The 21,699-nt window shown below is 46.3% G+C and overlaps 1 protein-coding gene and 1 long non-coding RNA gene across 10 annotated transcripts in view; one reads left to right on the forward strand and one right to left on the reverse strand.

The window, feature by feature from the left end:
- Lrch1 (leucine-rich repeats and calponin homology (CH) domain containing 1) overlaps positions 1-21,699 on the reverse strand; it is a 193,335-nt gene that overhangs the window by 155,233 nt on the left and 16,403 nt on the right. The window lies entirely within an intron of this gene.
- Gm10847 (predicted gene 10847) lies at positions 12,220-16,699 on the forward strand. Its single transcript, NR_166820.1, has 2 exons — positions 12,220-12,384; positions 16,487-16,699. It is a non-coding gene; the product is annotated as a predicted gene 10847 (long non-coding RNA).

Consider the following 21,699-nt stretch of genomic DNA (forward strand, 5'->3'; position numbering starts at 1 on the left):
TGTTTCTGGCCGGGCGTGGTGGCACACACCTTTAATCCCAGCACTCGGGAGGCAGAGGCAGGCGGATTTCTGAGTTCGAGGCCAGCCAGGTCTATAAAGTGAGTTCCAGGTCAGCCAGAGCTATACAGAGAAACCCTGTCTCAAAAAACCAAAAAAAAAAAAAAAAAAAAAAACCCGTTTCTGTCACAAGGCAAACGCTACAAGGGCCGCTTCTCCATGCACAGTTCGTCCCAAGTTTCCTTCATCGGTAATGACACCTTTGCTTTATATCTTAGCAGTTTAAAGTTAGCTTTATAAAGGACATGAGATGTAATCAACACAAAAAGACAAGTCACATAAAACAATCCAGTGTTTTTCCACTTTCTGATTTGGGATGGTGGGGGGGGGGGGGACATAATCAAAACCATAATAATGAAATCAGAGCAGGGTGAGCTCAGGATTTCGAGGGCAGGAAGTTGACAGAAGTTGGGAGTCTCCCTGGAACTGATACTCCTCCACCTTGCTCCTCACCCGACCCAGCAGAGGCAGCAGGCAGCAGGCAGCAGCTAGACCGAGGCATTAATTACAAAAGTACAGTGGCTGACGACAGAGCAGTGACCACCTGAACCAGTCCCAGAACAACTGGGGCACAGTGTGGCCTCTCCCTTATCTGAGGGCCATATCTTACTACAGTAACTGAATTCACCTTGGTTACCCCAGCTCTAAAATCCAGTGACTCAGGCTGGGGTGTGGCTCGGAGCTGGAGCCCTTCCCAAGTACACTCCAGGCTCTCTGCTTCATCCCAGCACTGAGAAAGGGGAAAAAAAAGCATCAAATCCCATGACTCGCCATGAAGGCTTTTTAATAAACAGCTTTTTACTCCTGGCCATGTCCTAAGCCCTGAGATATTTAAAACACGGCCTGAAGAATGACATGTCGTGCTTAGCTAAATTTATCTAGGCCACTCATGTGTTGGGAAGACGAAATAAATACTATACAAAACATTTTTTGGTTGTTTGTTTTAAGTCTTGTCAAAACATGCTTGGCTGGGGCTAGAGACATGGCTCAGTGGTTAAGAGCACTCCCTGTTCTTCTAGAGGACCTGGGTTCAATTCCCAGCACCCACATGGCAGCTCACAACCATCTATAACTCCAGATTCATCTGGCCCTGCAGACACCAGGCATGCACATAGACATATATACAAGCAAAACACACGCAGATATATAAAACCAAAAATACCTCAAATGAGGCTTGGTTACACATTAGTGAAACTTCTTGTATTAAAGAAGTGAAAATATCAAGACACTCGTGAGTATTTTTCAAATGCCTGGACTTCCTTAAGGTTCAGGAAAAAGTAGAAACGCAAGGCTTAGAGATGGAAAATGCTTGAGAGGATTGGGAAAGGTTGTAGTGAGGGGGGACCTTGGCCCAGAGTGACAGGAGGGACACAGGCATGCAAGAGGCAGAGAAATCATATGCTAAGCAAACAATGTACTCTCTATCCAGCCTGCGTCTCCTCCACCAAAGTCATGTCAAAAGCCAGGCCCAGACAAGAGCGGACGGAGAGTCATGTCACCTGGACTGGATTCTACAACAAACTAGTTTGGATTTTGGCCCATAGAGCATCAGAGAATCACCAGAGGCAAGACTCAGACCAGAGCTTGGGAAGGTGGTTACACTGGGGAAGGAAAAAGTCTGGGGTGATAAAACTGGCCATGCCAAGTATGGTTTGCAATATGCCAGCTGGGTACAGCATGATTTACCAGTGAAGCCATGGAGGAGGCCAGACAGACCTGCAGTCACCAAGCTATATAGGTCAAGGTGAACCTGACACTCTGTAATGAGAGTCGGGGAGAGAACCCCACATCCCTACAAAGGACTTAGTGTCATACATAGCAAGAAGTGTCATCCATTCTCCTTTTCTCCTGCCCTTGCCTAAGACGGCTGAAGATGAGGACTCCAGAAGCAGGACACGTGCAATGGATGACCCAGTGACCTACCTCAGTGGGCCTCTTTCACACACAGCACAGATTGTAACCTAGGAACAAAAGTGCAATTCTGTTCGTGAGAAAATGAATAAATAGCCAGTCAGTGGTGGTGCACGTCTTTTACCCCAGCACTTGGGAGACAGAGGCAGGCAGATGTCTAAGTTCAAGGCCTGCCTGGTCTACAGAGTGAGTTCCAGGTCAGTCAAGCTTACACAAGGGAATAAAAAAAGGAATAAATAGATATATTCTTGGGTACCCTTCACTATGAACAGATATGATTTAAAATCTATTCCATTGCATATTGCAAAGAATACTTGCAGGCTATTGGGTGGCACAGTCATATTCAAAATAAAGGCTTGAGCTGCATCCGGTCCTGCTCGGTGAGTAAGACACTGTGCCTCTCCTAAGAATTTGAAAACTGGATTCTATGTCTTGATTCCTAAGCCACAGGATTCTGAGAAGCCTTGCAAACTGGGGAAGGTTTTACTCCCAGTTCCATGACAAAGTGGCAGAACACCTGCAAAGAACCACTGAGCCCCCTCAGGCCCCAAAAGCCCCAAACTGGGGATGTTTCCCAAGCTACTAATCTACTGGGTTGACTGAAATGTAAAACCTTTAGAACAACTATGACCAAGCTCCAACACCTACCCTGCTTTATTAACTCAAAGCACAAGTGTCACCCTGACCCCAAGGACAGGGGGCAGCCTGGTTTAAGCCTCCTCAGGCCTCGTTCAGATGCAAGGACTCAAGGACAGTTTAGTAGACGGCAAGTTCTCTGAAATCACAATTTTTATCTTTGGTTATTTTCTAGTGAGCTTATGAAGTGATGGCTTGCTTCGCTGTGCCATTTCCCTCCATCCAGAACCAATCTCTGTCCTTATCCATCCATTTAGTTGCCAGTGGGAAGGGGGTGAAGTTGCTAGCCTGGACCTCGCTGAGCACACCGTGAATGTCGGATGTTGGGGTACACACTTGTGATCTGAGCACTTGGGAAGTGAAGGCAAAAGGGTAGAAGGTCTAGGCCAGACCCTGCTACACACCAAGTTCTAGGCCAGTCTGAGCTGCATGAGCCCTGGCTCAGAGCAAAAAACAAAAACAAGGAAGGCTAGAAAATGGGCCCATGGTCAGTCGTTAAGTGTGTCTGCTGCTCCTGCAGAGGACCTGAGTTTGGTTCACAGCACCCATTTGGGGTGGCACACTACAGCCTATAATTCTAGTTCCAGGGCATCCAATACCCTCCTCTGGCCTCAGTGGTACCCAAATATATGTAGCACTTTCATGCATTCAGACATACACGAATGTATATCAGTAAAAACAAACTTTTTGGTTTGTGGTTTTTTTTTTGGGGGGGGAGGGTGCTGTTTTGATGTTATTGTTTGTTTGCTTGCTTGTTTTTGAGACAGGATTTCTCTGAGTGTAGAACTCACTGGGTAGACCAGGCTAGCCTCAGACTCACAGAGATCCTTTATCAACTTGCCATAGCCTCTGGAGAGCTGGGATTAAAGGTGTGGGCCACCACGCCCTGCATTAAAAAAACAAATCTTAACAACAAAAAGTACGTGTTCCCAGCAGCCTTTCCTGTGTACCAAAGGCATCTCAGAGCAGATTTTTTTTTTAATTCAAATTCGATTGCGTCATTTATGCCTTCCCTGATGGGAGGGGTGACAGTGTGGGACAAGAATCGTCGCCATCTCAGTAAATCAGATGTTCAGGAAGGTTTATCCACACAGTCAGAGAAAGGAACTAATTCATAATGAAAATGACTAGCACGCGCGCGCACACACACACACAAGCCTACCGAAGGCTCCTAAAATAAATATTTTCATATGAAAGCTATGTTTTTATACTCTCAAATTATTTCCAGCATTTGGCGTGGAGCCAAGGCAATTCAGTAACTTTGCCATTTATAGCAAAGCTGAAGTTTCGCTGTGGGGCAAACAGAGAAGTATCCTTGCTGGGAGTTCCAAGGCCACGGGACAGGAGTGCCAAGCAGGGGGAGACTTGGTTTAACTGCAATTCCCAGCTCTGGGCAAGTGAAACAAAAGAACCCCAAAAGATAAGAAATGCCAAGGCAGTGGGAGGTGGGGACCAGAGAAGGCACACCTCAGCTCCTGAGAAGAGGAAATACAAACACACAAGAGAACTATCATCTCCTTGTCCCTGGGAGGGGACAAGCGGCAGTCAAGGGGAAGCAGCTAAACTGACGCAGTCCACAACTGGATCTGCCCGGCATTCGACAAGACATCTATTCACAGTGCAGGGGAGATTCGCTGGGGGCCCTGAATCATCTTCCTCCTCACCCAATTTAGGAAGAAAGTGCTAAATGGGAATAAATTAACTTACTTGCAGTGGCGTGGAGTTGCCTTGGGCTTCAAGAAGTTATGGGAAAAATAATAGACTTGAAGTAGGGTGAGAGCTCAGAGGCTCAAGGGCTTGCCACACAAGCATTAGGGCCCGAGTTCAATCCCCGATACATGAATTTGTAATCACAGCACTCTGGGTAGGGGAGGGGGGAGCACACAGAGATGCAGATCTCTGAGTCCTAACTGGCCAACCTTGCCTAAACAGTTCTTTCCAACCAGTGAGAGACCCTGTCTCAAAAAAAGAAAACACAGACAGAGACTGATAAACAATATCCAGGGCTGACCTCCCACACTCCTAAGCATGTGTACACACACATGATCACACACATGAGAGCACCTGTGCACACAAGCAAGTATACATACACAATAACAATAAGGACCATTTTAAAGATTTCTTAAAATGAAATAAGACTATTCTTGCTGTCAACAACTCCAAGGCTGCTGGGTAAGACAAGAGACCTGGGAAGGGTTGCCCCATTATGGGAAACACTCTTAGTGACATATACTCATGGTCAGGACAGCCAAAGGAGAAACAGACAACGATTTAGGGACAGGCCCAGCCAGGTCAACAGCTAGTCTTTTAAAATCAGGAGAGACCAAACAGATGTGTACAGAACCACTGCTCAATAAACTGAATACCACCAGTTCAGTTCACTTTTCCCAGTCCTCAGAGGAAGCTCAGGTTTGAACAAAAATCATTCTGCAAAGAGAGCACCAATTACTCCTTAATCCCTCTGCCTCACCTGTCTGGGAGACTGGCGGAACAATGCCATCCAGCCTTCTGGCCTGCCTGACTTCCATTCCATCCAGAGTAGAGAGACAAGAAAAAGTAAAATCCAACATCTCGAATTGGCTGAGCTCTTAAAAATGTCAGCCTGGTGGGAACATGAAAACCGTTCTCGTCTCCAGAATGAAGCCAGAGAGATCCCAGAGTCAGCACGCACATCACAGCACTGAGCATGAATGGACTGTAGCTCAAGGAAAACACAAGCATCTGCCAGCGACATCTTGGAGACAACTGCGGGGTGGGAGTGTGGGCTGAGTGTGGCTCACACGAGGAAGCCGGGGAAGCCGCTGCCAGTGTTTGTGTTTTGAAATGTCACTGCTTTTTCTGTAAGAGAATGCCTCTGTTTACTGAGTCTAGTCTTGCTACAACCTGCAGGAAGGAAAAACACAGAATAGCAAGGGGAAGGAATCTGATCACCCCAGTTACCTCAAATTGTGTGTGTGTGTGTGTGTGTGTGTATGCATATATGCATACAAGCATATACATGCATGCATATATATAATACACATAGACATATATACACACATATAGACGCATACATGCATTTGTATGCATGCATCTATGTATGTACATATCCACAACCAAATATACCAAACACGCAGACACAGCACACATAGGACAATAGTAATTGTGAATCTAACTGGTGGGGTTTATGGGTCAAGAGCCAGGGTAGAGGAAACTGGCTAAGGCTCTAACCATCCTAGAGCAGGCACATCTACCAGGAAAAGAAACAAGGAAAAGAGCAGAGTTGAGGGTTACTTAACATGTAACTGGCAGAGACTTTAATCAGAATTATAAGTAACTTATTTATCTCTGAAAATTGCCACCACTTTCAGTGTGCTTGGTCTGTAGGGGTTTTCTACTATAATCTCTCCCAGATTTACTGTGTACATAAAAGGTATTTTATGACTTCAGATAATACCGAAACTCTATGGCTCTGGTTTTCACACTTGGGCAAGCAGCGTGCTGTAAATACAAATGACTACAAAATAAGTCACTCAGAAGAGATCAAATAACTGCATTTACAACTATCAGGCTCATGGGGAGAAATGGGGCCTCGGATCTGCACATTCCTCCGATTTTCTCACATTAAATCCTATTTAAAGGTCGCCATAATGCTAGTGGCCACAGTCCCGCCATCCCGTAATGACCCTGGCATAGCAAAATGAAATGGAAACCCTAAGAGTAATTAATGTGAGCAGCCGGGAGGAGAGAACAAAGAGATGGGGCTCACACGCCGTGTACAAGGGCCAGTAGGCTATGGCTCCCTGAAGTCAGGTCCCTGGGTCAGTCTCACTCAGTACCTGTGCCCTCCCCACAACCACACCCCCAACCTCACCCCACCCCCTGACCAGCTCTCCTCACCCCTCCCACTACCCCCCAGCTTGACTGCCCCAACCATTTTGGCTGCACTCTCTTGGTTTGCTTGGTTTCCATGTGCTCTCTCCATCTCTTCTCCTCTGTCTTTCTCTTCTCTTCCTCTCTGTCTTCCTCTCCTCTTCCTGTCTTCTTATCTTCCTATCTTCCTCTTCTCTTGCTCTCTGTCTTCCTCCCTCACTCCCTGACTCCCACAGCCCAGTCCATTCTGTTTGCCATGTTCAGTCTGCACTCTTCCAGATGCCCCTGGCTATGTTCTCCCTCTATCTACAATAAACCTCTTCAACCATACCTAAGAGCGGTCATATCTTCACTTAAATTCACCTGAACCTGTTCTATGTGGGCATAATGTTTTTGTGAACTGTTTAAAGACTATCCTTGTATTATTCAAACGCTGATTTCTCTGCCCGCCCACCCATCTAGTTGCAATCTGGACACACTGTAATGCTTACTCCAAGTATCTCCTGTTTCAAGTTTGTGTAAACATTGCTCCCCATTTATTCTCTAATTTAGCCAATGGCTGGGCAGAAGAGAGAATAGGGAGGGACTTAACACCAGGAAGGGAAAGAAGAAGAGAGAAGATGAAGAAGTCAGCCCAGGAGAGACTCAAACAAGTAGCAAGGGGCATACGGTTGAGATGTAAGTTAAAATAGCTCAGAGCCTTCCCAATCTAGGCTTACAGCTTGTTAATAAAATACCAGGTCTCTGTGTCTTTTACATGAGCTAGCTAGAGTAAAGAACTCATTTACAATCCTAAGATTCTCATTGCTAGTCCATAACACCCCCGTTTTAACAATAAGACAGACACATTTTTCAACTTTTCACCAGAAAACAAATGGTGTTTAATCTCTAAAACTGTACCATAACACGAGAACAAACTACTTTGGATATTTTTTTTCCTTCTAATCCCTAAGTAATCATACTTGTCACGAGTGTCCTGAGAGATTCATCTGCCAGTTTAAACCCATCATCCGCTCAGGCAAGTCACCATGTATGTATGCCTTAGCATCTTCATTACCTCTCCTCTGATACTTCTAAAAATGCCTGTGGCTTACGTCAAACCTTTCAGAAACATCCGGAAATGCTGTCTAAACTGCCTTGGCTCATCATCACCGAAGCTCCAGCCTCAAGGTTCACCTGGCATCCTTTCCATCAGCATCAGTGTTATGCATGTATTTGGAGTGCAGCCTGCCTGGGACCACAGGAAGAGTTAGAGGTCTGGCACCTCTTTCTAGGGTTCTGAAAAACCCCAGGGCCAGGGTCAGAAAAAAACACAGGGTCGGGAACAGAGGTGACACTGGGGGCCACAACTCTCTAGTCTCTGAAATCAGAGTAATGGGGACAGGAGACATTTCCTTGAACAAGCAGTATCCCTGGAATGTGGTCATTACAAACCAAGAATCTTGGAGAGATAAAAGGAGGCCTAGACTTACTGAGCCTCTTCGCATCTGTCAGGTGCTATTTGAGCTTCAGCAAATCACAGTATCTCTGAGTCTGAGGCAGTAGCCATTTAATGGCCAGTTCCCTTTTCATAACGAAACTGAGACCTGGTGGGAATCACTGACTTTGCTACAAAAGCTAAGGCTTTCTCATAAAATCCTGGATGAAACCGCCATCTCTGTCCAAAATGCCTAATATTCTTCTCTGCTTGGAAAGATCCAGAAAAGCTGCCCATGCCAACAAAATGCAGCCCATCATCCCAGAACCCCAACCCAAGCCCAACACAGCCAGTTACAGCTCAGTCGTGGTCCTCAATGAAGAAGTGAGCTCTACAGATCCACTAAATGAGCTATTCAATTATGTCAATGGCTGACAATTACAAGTGACTGGCAGTTATGGCCTGTTATGTGACACTTTCCCAGGAACAAATACAACGTTCCGGGGACCTGTGGCATTCTCACGTGTGACCATGACCGCAGAGTGAGGGTCGGCTGCTCCACTCCTCACAGGTAGGTTCCAAATGTTCTGAGACAGGTCACAGAACCCTAGCACTCCCCAAACCACCTGGTGACAGTGGTCATCAGAACTGTCACTTGGCTGTAGCCAATGGCCACATGTCCTCTGCTTGCTATCCTTTCCTCCTCACTCTCTTTCTACCTACATTTATGTAATATCATCTATGATAGCATTAGAAATAGACTGACTAGAAATAGATCCCTTGTCCACATCCAAAGCCCATGAAGAAAAAATGTGAGGCTTTTAAGGCAGTAGAACTCAAGATAAAAAGTGAAAGTAAATTCTGAAGTGCTGATTCCTCTCCACCCCCCACCCCTGCCCCAGTATCCTCCCACACAACACTGGCCCACAAGGCTTAGAGCTGGGACTTTACACAGCAGGGTGGGTCTAAAAGCAGACATCTATAGGGACAGGACCAAAAAAATGATTAAAAGTGAACGGGAGATAGAGCTGCAGCCCAAAGTAGCAATGACTCAGATTAACAACACACCAGTAGGTGAGGCATATTCAAGGCCAGGATTTTGCGTCATGCTCATTTCTGTCCCAGCCATGGAAAGACCCATGGCATCTTCACGTGTGACAGCAGCATGAGTGTCAGCTGCTCCTCTCCTCACAGGTAGGTTCCAAGCGTTCTAAGACAGGTCACAGAAACTCTAAGCACCCGAGTGGTGACACACAGATGCCTGCCCCTGTGCTAAGCTGAAAAAGTTCCCAACCATCTGAGAAGCTGTGCTTCCCTTAAGGAATTACGTCTCGTTGGTTTGTTTGTTTGTTTGTTTGTTTTGGTTTTTCAAGACAGGGTTTCTGTATAGCCCTGGCTGTCCTGGAACTCACTCTGTAGACCAGGTTGACCTCGAACTCAGAAATCCGCCTGGAATTATGTCTCCATGTCACTAGGAGTTCCCCTCTTTACTTTTCAGTAGTGAAACACGTGAAAATGCCCAGCTCTCTGCTTGCTCGGTTCCCACGGGAGCACTCTGAGAGAGGAACTTCTATAGCAAACACACCAAACTGCACTGCCGTGATCCTTCCCAACCACAGCACAGATGCCATCCATGCTGTGCACACGGTCCAGCTCCAGAAGGTCCTTTTTTTGTTTGTTTGTTTTTTTCACAAGCAGCATTTTATAAAACAGTGTTCATCAGTCCTTGTGGATTTTGACTAGTCTGGCATGTGAAAGCTAAGGGTCAACTTGATGTGGTGGCTCGCATCTGTAACCCCAACCCAAGGAAGTAGAAACAGAAGAAACTACCACAAGTTCATGGGCAGCTTGGTCTGTGTAGTGAGTTCCAGGGCATCCAGAGCTACATACATAGAGAAACCTGTCTCACACTCCCTTACCCCCAAAACAAGCAATAAAGAAGAATTAAGTCTATACAATTACAAATGGGCAAAACCTTAAGAAACCAAAGTTCATTAAGAAACATTTAGAAAGATCAAGGGAAGTTGAGACAGCTCCAATAAACAGCGCACCTTACAAACACAAACCCGGAGTTCAACCCCCAGATCATGCAATTAAAATGCTTTGCATAGCATTTGTAATCCCAGCAGGAGGGGAGGGGCTAGCTAATCTAGCCTGTACAGTATGCTCCAGGACCAGTGAGAGACCCTGCCTCAAAAATCAAGGCAGACAGTGAGTGACAAGAGATATCCAGTGCTGACCTCTGGCACCTATACACATCTGCCTGTAAGAACATGCACTAACACATGCACGTGTGTGCACACTCACACCCCTACACATAAGGCACAAAGAGACTTAGAGGGACCGTCACACTCAGACAAGAGCTAGGCAGCTCTTCATCACCATGGGAAAGAGCCCACATCTTCACAACATCAGCAACACAAGCTTCACTGCCTACCTGGCCCCCACAACGCAGACGAGGCAAGTGACAGAATTAGTTTTAAGAACTCGTCCACTGAAAATAGTATTACAAAGCTTATTGGAGGGGGGTGGGGGTGAGGGGGGGTTGCTCAGTAATAAAAATGAGTTGAACACAACTTTTTCTCCCCAACCTGGAAGCAACAGGAGTGAGTCTGGGAGAGGAAGAATAGCCACAAAGGGCCATGAGCTGGAACCCAAAGTGGCATTCATGCCAAGTGCCCTACGACTCATGTGATACAGACGTCCACATCTCTATGAGACAGGTTCTACTCCTGTCATTCCCAAGGGCGGGTGCCAAGTCCTCCCAGGGAACTCTGAAATTCTACCAAGCTCACCCCATGGAGCTGAGATTCTGACCCTGGGCTTCCGTCAGCTTTGACTCTGCAAACTTCCCAATGAAGAACGCAACACTCATTTCTGAAACAGGATCCTTTCAGCAGACAACGACGTGGACATCTGCGTTGCACCTGGGTGGGGACACAGGTTGGCAGCCTCTCACAAGAGTGTGGGAAGACAAAAATCTAAAATGTGTGAGCAAAGTGGCAACAAAGGAACTCGGGAAAGAAACCGGAAATGAGTGGATAGGAATATGGTGTTATCGCTTTATCATTCACATCAGCAGATCTGCAGCCATAAGCCACAGGAAAGGAACTACTGACCCTATACCCCACTAAAGTCAGCCAAATGAGGATTTTCGAAGGGAAAAATCATTATTCCTCAATACCAAGTGAACGGGTACAGTGCTAAGGGGGAAGAACTCTCTTGGTTTTGGCTGCACAGCCTGAAAAGCCAGCATTAGGGGTTTGGGGAGGGTGTCACAGGAAGATCCGAGAGAGTTTGAGATTAGCCCAGCTACATGGTGAGACTCTGTAGGGAAAAAAATAAAATAAAATAAAAAGCCAAGAAAGAGCTCAAGAGACTAAAACATAATAATAAGTAATAAGTCCAGTCCACAGTGTATATATAGGCAAAAATATACAGTCATAAGTTCATCATGCATATATAGACCAAAATATGTAGTGTATCAATCCACTGTGTGTATGTGTAAACAAAAACATATATCAATCCACCATGTGTAGGTATGGGTGTATAAACAGAAACATTACCAGTCCTGCTGTGTGTGGGTGTGTAGACAAAAACATACAGTGTGTGTGTGTGTGTGTGTGTGTGTGTGTGAGAGAGAGAGAGAGACAGAAAGAGAGAGATAGGTAGACAGACCTCCCTTTGTAACCGACGCTGACCTTGAACTCTCAATCCTCCTGCCTCAGCCTCAGTGAACTGATATCTTGCTCGTGCAGTTCTCAGATGGCCCACTTTTTTAGTGACCAATACTGCCCTGGTGAGCTATAAAAATAGACAGATAATTGCTGGCAGAGCTACGCTGTGGTCTGCATGTCCCCCAAACAGGTGCTGTAATCAGACACTGTGGGAGAACATTAACAGCCTGCTGCTTGGCAGAGTCAACCGGACCATGGTTTCTAGAAAAACAGCCCTTCGGTGTATTTTGTGTTTATTCCAAGAACCACATATGGACTCTTGAAAACGCCAAGCCTCTCTCTGCTCACAGCGCACCCTCCATTACACTCCCACTACCTACGGTCCCTCCAGAGAGAAGCACCCCGACATTCCTCAACGGGATAGAACTTTTCAGGTCAGAGCTTTCTCTGCAGAGCTAGAGGCTGAAGTCTGGCCTTGCTGGTTAAAAGCATTAGATGGAACTAAGAATTGCCTCTCTCCCCCATGGGAGGAGGGGCGGGGGGGGGGGGCGGAGTACGGGGAGCTCCCCTGAGGATGCTTCCTGTCCTTCCTGGCACTCATGCCACGCCCTGCACCTCTAGCTCCTACCACGTGACCGAACGGGTCACGGGTCCAACCCAGCAACTGCCACTTCTGTACCAGCTGGCTGAGACCACAGGGCCACGGTGTTGGGACGGATGGCTTGGGTGCCATCTTGTGTAAGCACGGCTCCTCTAGCTCACTGCAGAAACAGAGAGATGGCATGTTAACAGCAGCTGGAGGCTCTCACTGAGATTCAGAGGAAACTATGACAGGTGGGGGCTGGTGACTCCAGATGCAAACGGTCTTTGTTTCCTCTGATTGGCAATCAGACATGCACAGAGATCCTGGGGGGTGGGGGGTGGGGGGTCTTTTCTGGTTGATGTTCTTTATACCTCATCCTTGCTGTGTCCGTTCCATGTGCATCTGTCCTATAAGCACACACAGATGGTTCACCACGATTTTCTTCTTTTTTTCTTCTTCTTTTATTGAAAAGAGATTTTCCCCTTCACACAATATATGCTGACTAAGGTTTCCCTCCTCCCTCTCCTCTCAGTTCCTCTGCTCCTCCCCTCCCATCCAGAGTAAACCCTTCTGTCTCTCAGAAAATAAACAGGGGGATAATAATAAAATATGATAGGACAAATAACTAACACGTCAGAATAGGACAAAACAAACAAATGGAAGAAAAAGAGCCCAAATAACCAGATATAGACCCAGAGATCCACTTGTCCCCATTGATTCACACACTCAGGCATCCCACAAAAAGGCTTAACTGAAAGCCATAATATATACCCAAAGAACCAGGAGAGTTTCTTTTTTAAAATAAAAAAGGTGGAGGGCTATAAATAAAATAAATATGTAATGATGATGATGTAAACCCTGATACAACATCAACAACGTTATAAGACAAAGAGGCTCCAGTGATACTGATTGGGTCTGTTTTCTGTAGATCATCTGCTGCTGGGCATGCTGCCTAGCCTTAAGAGTAATTTGTTTCCCCAGTGAGACCCACTTGAAGAAAGCTAAATTTTCACTTGCAGGTGATCACCAACAGTTTTCATTCAAGGCATTGGCCGGTGCTAATGAAGGGTTGCCAAAACATAGTCACCACAAGAAGTCACAAAACACACACTCTAGGCAAAGCTTTGAAGTGCCTACTTGAAGGGCTTGAGAAGTCAGAATGGAGACCACCTCCAACCACTGTATCTCCTCCTTCCTCACGCATGCACTCTCCAAGAGCTTTTAGATTTACGGATGTACTCTGTAGAGGAGCGTGTACCCGGGGAATCATTCCTGAGCTTACACCTCACAAAGTAAGTTCTCTCAGGCCCAGGTCTTTACCCAGACCACGAGGATGCAGCAAGAACTCTCTATTTAGACACATCGATGTGGTTCTAAGCCATGCTGTGGTTCTAAGCCATGCTGTAGGCTACTAACGCAATGAAATGGCTCAGCGGGTAAAGGCATCTGCCAAGATCACTTAGGTTATGAGAGGTAACAGCTGGGACTCCCTCATGAAGGTCTTCAGACCCTCCCTAAGATTGTAAGCAGCTCCACTCCCATTACCACAGACCTGCGGACACTAATATAGTTGCCATAAGTCAGTATAGGATGGCATCTTCTTATACCCAGAAGGAAGTGCTTATAACATAAGGTTCTAAGTGTCGTTTCCAAACTACACCCCATCTGTTAAGAGTAACTCTGAGGAAATGGTGGCACACACTTTTATTTCCATTTTATTCCCATCACTTGGGAGGTGGCAGCAGACGGATCTCTGTGAGTTCAAGGCCAACCTGGTCTACAGAGTGAGTTCCAGGTTAGTCAGAGGTGTTCAGATAACACAGACAGAATCTGCTTTTTGAGTGGTGCCATCTCTTTCTTTCACTCATCCATTTCACCTTTTACCAAGGGCTAAGTAAGACACCCAGCCATGTGAGAGGTTGTGGGCCAAGTCCCAGTCACAGACCTTATGGAAGAATTGCAGTAAGTCTCAGTGTAGTTCAAATACAATGATAAGTGTATCTGCTTGGGAGCACGGCAGCAGCTTCAGAGGTTCTGCATCTGTGTTTCAGGCACTGTGGATCAGAGATCGCAAAAGTCCTCCCTTCAAAATGCAGTGAGCTAGCTGGAAAGTCAGGACAGGGAGCCCCAGGCAGTGCCTGGGATGGGAGTGGCCTCACCCAGGGCTGGCAGGCCAAGGGAACAGAGGGACAGCTGTAACAGCCTGGAGCTATGTCCCCAGACTAGTGACAGAGACAGATGCAGGTCCCCAGTAAGAGGTGGTTAGGAACAGCAAGGAGACCCTTCCTCTAAAAATAGCCCTTGTGTTTGAACAAGGGTTTGAACATCAAAGTGCAGCTACAAGCAGTGGGGGTGGGGAGGATCAGAGGTTTGCAAAGGTGTATGAATTGCCCCAAATCACTCATCCAATGAGAATCTGACCTTGATCTTGGTCACCAAGCAAATCACTCTCACAGCCAAGATAGCTTTAAATTCTAAGAACAGCCACAAAAAGAAAAGCACACGAGCCAATCAAAGACATAGAGAACTGAACACTTAGTGTCTCCTCACCCAGGGGGTTTTCATGTCATTCACAGTTCTAGAAAGCAACCATGAAAGCAGTTCACTGTGTGGAACTCCAGTGTGCACAGCTAACTCCTCTCCAGCAACTGAAAACAAAAAAACTGAAAGTCCAACCCAAAGTCCAGGAATCACCTGGGGCAGAGCAGTCCCTTGAACCTGCTGGTGCACCTATGCTAAGCACTACCCAGTGTCACCACCAACATGAGCAGGCAGTCACATAGTCACGTAATTAATCACCCGGATTCCCATATATTATAACATTGTATCAATGAAAGTTTCTTTTTTGGTAAGTTAGAACTTTTTGATTTTTGTATTTACTTTATATGCACGTGGGTTTGTCTGCACATATGCCTGTGCACCATGTCATGTCTGGTGCCCAAAGAAGCCAGAAGAGGGCACCAGATCTTCTGGAACTGGAGTTACATGTGGTTGTGAGCCACAGTGTGGGTCTCTAGAAGAGCATCCAGTGTTCTTAACCACCTAGCCACCTCTCCAGGCCTCCTCAGGGCTTTAATATAGCAAATTACTCTAACAGGAGCTCTAGGGTAGCCTTAGAAGCAAGACTCCACCAATGAAAAAGTAGCATGCCATTATCATTTACTTCCTCACCGTGAAGGGCAAGAAAGGGGATAAGGTGTGAGGTCAGCCACCTGGAGAAGACTAACAACATCAAGCTGCACATCAGAGGAGGAAGGCACCTCCCCGCTTAGGTTTTGGTACTTCTCCACTATAGAAAAGAATAAGGTGATGTCCTCTAAAGATGTGTAAGATGGGGAGATGGCTCAGTTGGTAAGGTGCCTGCCACACAAGCGTTTGAGGACCTGAGTTCCAATCACCAGCATACATTCTGTAAAGCTAGACATGTCACACACACTCATAAGCCTAGAGCTAAAGGCAGGCAGATGCCAGGAACTCACTAGCGAGCCAGTCTGGTCAACCTGTGAGCCCCAGGTCCAGTGAGAGACCACTGTATCAAGACAAAGTGAAGAATAATCAATGTAGACACACAACTTCATCCCATATGCACACGCACCTGAACATGCATGTGTGCACATATAAAGTCATGCTCTCTCTCTCTCAGATAGACAGACAGACAGACAGACAGAAGAGAGCCTATGGCTGCTATGGACATCCACTTAGCTCTCACATATCTTTGTTTCTGAATGAGTGAGTGATAGACAGACAGGCAAGCAGACAGAGAACCTGGGGTTGCTATGGGTGTTCACTTACCTGTCACACATCTTTGTTTCTGAGAGAGAGAGAGAGAGAGAGAGAGAGAGACTGACTCAGAAGGAGACAGACAGACAGACAGACAGAAGAGAGCCTGTGGCGGCTATGGGCATTCATTTACCTGTCATACATATTTGTTTCTGAGTGTTCTTTTAGAAATTGAACAGACTGTGGATTGTACTACTCCCTACGAGAACATGCCATCCAGGCTCATGCTCCCAATACCCAAAGTAGAACTAACTGGAAACAGTACCTGGCCCTGTGCCAGGCCCTGAGCACATATTTCATCCTTTGGTCCCTTTGGATGCCTTACCAGTGTGGGAGAAACCGTATTTCATTCTCTGGTGTTTCTCCCACACTGGTAAGGCATCTCATGGATCACGAGCTCTGGCTTGACTCAGATGCCTCTTCTCATCAGCTCCGCGACCTTGAGATAATTATTTAAACACAGCATTTGGAGACCTGGGAACCTTCCAGCACCACAGCAAGGATAATGTGAGATGCCAGGCCTAGCACCTCCATCCCTCGCCTCAGAAAGTCTCTCCTCTCCCCTCCCCTCAGGAAGCTGCAAAGAGCCAGCAGAGCAGTCAAACTGAATTTGAATCTGCTTCTCCACTTGGTAGCGATGGGACGCTGGGTCTTACTCTCTGAATCTCGAAGAACTGTGGAGTGGATGTACCTGCCTCATAAGATTGTTCAGGGAACTAAATGGGAAAAAGGACATGAAGGGGAGAGCATGCTATCTGACTCAAATAAACCATTATCATCATTGTGACAATGATAATGATTAATTGTGTTAAGAAGATCCAAGATCCAGGACACAGAACACGTTAGGAACAGCCGAGTCACCCTAACTGCCCACTAGGGCACACAAATGGAGGTGAGGAGCGGAGAGGCGGGGCTTGAGGCTGGAAGTTGGGTACCACAAAAGCAGCAGCAGCTAAGGTGCTAAGGTGATTTACAGGGATGAAAAAAGCCTTGGGGTTTTGTGTTTCTGTTCTCTTTTCCCCCAATGAATATAGTAGGGATAGAAAAGGTATGGTCAAATGTAAAGTGGAAGCCCTAAGCCGGGAATATATGAAGACATTCAGAAGAAAGGCAGCTGGAGCCACCAACGCCTTTGGGGAAGGTCTCACGGGAGACCTCAGTAGGATAAGCAGGGCGGCGTCAGATTCCAGAGCCCCTAGAGACCCGGCTGTCAAGCAGCTGAGCCTGGGTGGGCTGGCAGGAGCGAGCCAGGGAGGGGGTCTGACAGGCAGTGTGCAAGATCACAGCTGTGCCTTGGGAAGTTGGAAAGGGCCAGGTCACATGGTCCCAGGGCCACTAGATCCAACCAACACTCCACTGTCCCTAGGAAAAAGCGGCTCACAATAACTGTGTGAGAAAGATGGGTCAAGTTTCAGCATCAGACAACTGGGGTACAAACTCTGAGTCCCTATCCCCTCTTCTGCGTGATCCTGACAAGCTACTTTGCATTTATAAGCTCTGGCTGTGATAACATAAAAGATACCTGTTGTATAGTCGGAGGGGGTGGCTACTCTATAGCATGGGGCATTCACAATAGGCGGGGCCATGTTCTTCCATCTTGAACTCAGCTAACAGCAACCCAGTGGTCCCAGCACATCTGGTTCAACACCAGTTTTTTTGTTCATCAGATGCTTTTAAGGGCCATTTATGAACAGAACTCAAACATTTCATGAAGACAATGTTGATGAGACACTTTAAGAAAGTGAAAACAGAACGGCCACCCTTGCAAAGGTAGGCACTGATTCTATTTGCTGGCAAACTCCAGCTGTTCTATTTTAAAACAGCTTTGTCAGTTGGGAATCGCCAGTAGGCGGAGGGCTGCGAACCTATGGGAATGAGCCGCTTTCTAAGTGGGAGAGCACACGCTTAGGTGCGGTTTAGTCAACTTTAGGAAGACACAATCTCCATGTAGTAAAATCCACCCATTTAAAGTAGGGAGTGCTGGCCAATGTATTCACCTGTGTACTCGCTGTTCCAATCAATACAAGCATTCTCTTAGCGAACATGGGGGTGCATGTGTGGCAGGCTGAGGCCAGAGGTTCACAAGTTCAAGGCCAGTGTGGAATAGGACTACTTGCTACACCTACCTACCCAGCTCTACGTCCCCATGTCTGCCTTGCTACCACTATTTAAATCGTATCTACATGACTACATCTCATGATTTTTAAATTAGTGCTAGATCTTGCTAGTCAAAATTAGTGACAAATGCCAAACACCTTATTTTATGGAAGTTAAAAAGAAAGACTGCCAAGTATTGTTAGTCCCTTCAAAGGACAGCAGTCCTGGCAGCTGGCAAAGATGACCGGGATGCACTTGTCCACTTTAGGACCTGATTTTACAAAACTGGCTGCTATTAGATCTCAAAGACACCAGAGCTCAGTTGGTACCTGTAGCTCCCCCCAGCACCTCTGACCCTGCCCCAACCCCGAACTCTCCAGCTCAGAGACTGGGCTTCCCTTCCTAGGATCCCTACAACCTCAGCCACTCTGGCTACCGGTCTTCTGGTGTCTTGGTCACCTGGCTTGCTCCTGGCCTCCCTCTTGGCTCCTGCTTCCTCTCTCTTCCCCTCTCACCACTCCACCTCAGATGCCTCAGGCTATTCTCTCCTTCATATCCACAATAAACCTCTCTTCAGCCACACCTAGGAGCAGCTATAGCCTCAATTTTCATTCAGCTAGCATATATGGGAAAGTCGCATCCTTTCATCCATTTCAAACTATGCTTAGAAGATTATCATGTACACAAGATGACATAACAGTTAAGGACACTTGTTGAGTTTGATACCCATCCCCTCAACCATTTATCCCAGAGCCACAAGGCAGAAAGACAGAACTGACTTCTGCAGGTTGTCCTCTGACCTCTCCACCAGCACCATGGTGGTGTAGGCATACCCACACATAGACATGTAAATAAATGAATGAAAAACCTTAAAAGATGGAGTCTCTCCTCTACCATGTCCCATGTGCATGAATAACTACAAAAATTAGGAGATATATTAAGGAGGGTTTTAGCAGTAACTAGGCTGGAGCAAGAAGGATATTGCCAACCATCCAGGCAATCTGAACTCATGAGCACCCCAACCCCACCCCCACCCCGAGGTCCCTCAGATGATGTGGTCAGACGTTCTCTCAGAAAGTGAAAGACTGAGCAAAAGTGGAAGTCTTTCATGCAGAGGTGCCAGAGCTTGCCCAAGTCGGTCTATTAGGTAGTGGTAAAGGATTATAAACAGGGCTGAGGAGATGGCTCAGACTGTAAAATGCTTGTCCTGACTTCAATCCCCAGGACCCATATAAAAATGGCACACGTGCTGACGTGTGTTCATAATCCTAGCTCTGGGGAGGTGAAGATGGGTGGATGCTAGGGCTCACTGGCCAGCCAGAGGCGTCTAACCAGCAAGCTTCAGGCCAACCCTGTAATAGGATGACCAGAGACTGAGTAATGCCTGATGGTGTCCTCTGGCTTCCACACAGATGTGATACACAAACACACTTGAAGGGGCACATATGCATACATACGTGTACACACACACACACACACACACACACACACACAGTCTACCCACGGAGGGAAGTGGTCTGAGACCCAGAGTCACCACAGAAAATACACAGAACCCAGAACCTATAAAGCCACTTTGGAAAGACCAGGGCTACCTGACTTCAATGGACTCCTCAGGGACAGGCTGGAAGGGCTCGGACAAGCATTCAGAACTCCCACTGTGTGAGGGAAGCTATCCTATCTTCGTTAACATACCAACTCAAGAAAGCAGTCAGTCAGTCTTCTCAGCTGCCAACCAAGTTTCATAAAACAGATCATATTTCAACACATTCCCTCTCATAAATGTGTGGCATAATACAGCAACAGGGCAAGGCAGTGTGGGGGTTCCTCCATCTTGTATTCTTGCTGAAGCCATTTCAGCTTTAACTAGAATCTGATCTTTCTGATGGAGAATCCCGTGGCAAATTACCCAACTCCATTCTAGGACCTGAGGTTAAGATGGCCCAGCTAACTTACCTTAGCTTCTGTTAAACTGCTTGCTTGTGCAGGACCTCCTCCAGCTAACAGTTTATCTTAGCTTCTGTTAAACTTCATGCTTCTAAGAAGCCCCTGCAGCTGCTGAATGAGATAACAGAAGGTAGGTTTTGTCTTTAAAAGCCCCTTGATCTAAATGCTCAGGGCTATACTCTAGGTCTGAGTACCTGAGTGTAATCCCAGCTGCTGGAATAAAGACTTTCAATTGGCTGTCACCTGGGTGGGACTGACCGTCTCTAATGGGCTCCTGGTAACAATACCGGAGAAAGTTGGCCACAGTTACCAGAAAGCATTATCTGAACCACAGCTAAAACTGTAATTAATTTGGATATATCAAGGCTTCCTAAACACAAACACACACACACACATACACACACACACACACACACACACACACACACACACACACACACACACACACACACATCTACTTTAAACTGCATGCTGAGATTACCATCCACTCCTCTGAGGGAACTATGCAAAAAGAGAAAGATGCCTCCCTTTAAATTACGTTCAAATTGCAAACCAACAGAATGCCAGGGGTTTTGCAGTGCTAGGACTTGAACCCCAGAGCCCTTGCATGTTAGCACTCTACCACCGAGATCACTCTACCCTCTGGCACACTTACAAGGTTTTCTTTTGTCTTTAGGGTAGTACTGTGGTCTGAATCACATATACTAGGAAATACCACTGAGTTACATCTTCAGCCCTTTTTATTACTTTCTATTTTGAGACAGGGTCTTCCTAACTAGACCAGGTTGGTTTTGAACTAAATCTATGGCAAAGGCTAGTCATGAATTAGCAATCCCCGTGTCTCAACCTCCTTAACGGCTGAGACTTAAAGTCTACTTTACCAGGCCTGGCTCCACACTTAAAAAGGTTTTAAATGTAACCAAGCAAATGTGCTAAGTAAGACACACATTTTAATAGATCAAATCAATAATTCTTGTTACCTAAAAATGGCAGCTTTCAGGCAGGCGATGGTGGGGCATGCCTTTAATCCTAACAGAGGCAGGTGGATCTCTGTCTCAAAAAAACAAGATAGGAAGGAAGGAAGGAAGGAAGGAAGGAAGGAAGGAAGGAAAGGAAAGGGAAGGGAAGGGAAGGGAAGGGAAAGGAAAGGAAAGGAAAGGAAAGGAAAGGAAAGGAAAGGAAAGGAAAGGAAAGGAAAGGAAAGGAAAGGAAAGGAAAGGAAAGGAAAGGAAAGGAAAGGAAAGGAAAGGAAAGGAAAGGAAAGGAAAGAAAAGGAAAGGAAGGAAGGAAAGGAAGGCAGGCAGGCAGGCTTGCTTCATAAAATAGGTACTTGTCTCTTGTAATGTTCTGGGTCCTCAACTTCTTGGTCTCCAACCAAAATGACACTTGTTCATTTCTCATTAGAGAGATTAAAGTCTAGTCAGATGCCAATGAAAGGATCAAAAAAGTTAGATTATATACTCTAGTAGGAAACATTGACGTCCAAGCAAATAAACAACATATGCCTACATTTTTCTTCTTTCCCCCTTTACAAAATGTCTGTTTCAAGTCATTACAGTTGGAAGTTTTGAATACATCTTTTTTTTTTTAACTTCCTTTAGAATTTTTACTTCCTTTAGAATTCATTTCTTACAAAAGGAGTTGGAGGCACACAAGGGGGAGGCTCTGGCTGGATTCTTCTCAGCTTGTACATGGTCACTCTGCACACTGCTTCGGATCGGTACAGGAAGTCATGCAAGAATCAT

Source organism: Mus musculus, chromosome 14 (genome assembly GCF_000001635.26).
Source record: "Mus musculus strain C57BL/6J chromosome 14, GRCm38.p6 C57BL/6J".
Classification (NCBI taxonomy): Eukaryota; Metazoa; Chordata; class Mammalia; order Rodentia; family Muridae; genus Mus; species Mus musculus.